The sequence below is a fragment of the Mus pahari genome, unplaced genomic scaffold (genome assembly GCF_900095145.1).
Source record: "Mus pahari unplaced genomic scaffold, PAHARI_EIJ_v1.1 scaffold_15685_1, whole genome shotgun sequence".
Taxonomy (NCBI): domain Eukaryota; kingdom Metazoa; phylum Chordata; class Mammalia; order Rodentia; family Muridae; genus Mus; species Mus pahari.
The window spans coordinates 2,257-3,771 of record NW_018392061.1 but is presented as its reverse complement, the minus strand read 5'-3'; the positions used below and the strand labels follow the sequence as shown (position 1 = coordinate 3,771).

At 41.5% G+C, this 1,515-nt stretch overlaps 1 pseudogene; it reads right to left on the bottom strand.

Moving 5' to 3' along the window:
• Window positions 1–121: 121 nt before the first annotated feature.
• On the bottom strand, window positions 122–1,430 carry LOC110314820 (annotated as a pseudogene).
• Between the last annotated feature and the right edge of the window lie 85 nt (window positions 1,431–1,515).

Genomic DNA, 1,515 nt, shown 5'->3' with positions numbered 1-1,515 from the left:
TTTTTTTTTTTTTTTTTTTTTTTTTTTTTTTTTTTTTTTTTTTTTTTTTTTTTTTTTTTTGATAACTTGCTGTACTTTAATGTGAGACACCCCCGGTTAAGACATTGCACCTGACACTGTTATAAATAAAAGGGAAATCCAATCAGTCATCAAGGACTCCAGAGTGAACAGCATTTTCATAACTTCCGTGTTTCTCATCTTTGCTTTCTGGGTGTAATTTTATCAGATCATCAATCCGAAAGATGGTGATTGCAGCCTCTGTTGCAAACTTCAGGCTCTTCACTTTAACTATGGTTGGTTCAAACACCCCTGCTTGCTTGTTGTCTCATGGTTTCCCATGGACCAAATCAAGACCAATCTTCTTCAGATTTTTACGTTCTGGGTTAACTTGAGCCTCATTGTGAAAAGCTCTTAACTTGGCAACCAGGTCGGTGGAGTCCTGGGCAGCATCCACTGCCAGTGTATTAGGAATCACAAGCAGAGATCTTGCAAACTCTGCAATAGCAAGCTGTTCCCGAGATCCCATACTTGCTGCATAGTTTTCAAGATATATGGACAGGGCAGCTTCTACAGCACCTCCACCTGGGACCACAGATTTTGACTCCAAAACTCTCTTCACCACACAAAGAGTATCATGTAACGAGCGCTCCATTTCATCACACATGAAATCATTTTCTCCCCGTAAGATAATTGAGGCAGATGTACGAGCCTTAGTATTTTTGATTAAGACCAGCTCATCATCACAAATTCTCTCCTGTACGACCTCTTCTGCTTGTCCCAACATTGTCACTTCAAAAGTTTCTTCACCTTCTAAATTGACCAATGGAGACAGGATACTTGCTCCAGAAGCTTTTGCAATACCCTTGAGGTCTCTTTTCAGAACTCTTCTAACAGCCATGGCACCAGCTTCCACAAAATGCTTGAGACCCATATCATCAATGCCACCAGTGGTTAGAATAACATTGGCACCCGTTGCCAGGATCTTCTGGTCTCTCCCTGGTGGTATCTGATTCTCTCTGACTGATTTGCTCCAATTTCTCAGGTCTGTAATAACCGCCTGCACACTAAGCTTCATTTTTGTTTTCTGCAGGCTGAAGTCAAGACGAGCAATTTTTGCATTAACTATTCTCTTGGGCATGCCCTGAGATCCAACCACACAATTGAGTGCATGGCCATTGATCAGCATGCTTTCTATCTGGCTTCTCCCATGGGCTTTCAGAATATTAACAGAATTGACTGGATAGCGAGGCTGGCCTCTCGCATCTGTGTATTTAACAGCAAGCACAGCATCTACTACCATATTAGCCAAGTAGTCACCATTTGTTCCAGTAATTCTGTAAGACATGGATGTCTTGGCAGCATTGGTCAGACAGTCTCTTCCAAGTTCGTCTGTGTTAATAATTAGGTTCTCATTGATGTAACGCACCGCTTCCCTGTTAAGAGTGAGGAACAGAAAAATAGAAACACACCACTCCAAAGTTTTGCATCTCACCACATTTAACACATTGTCAAATA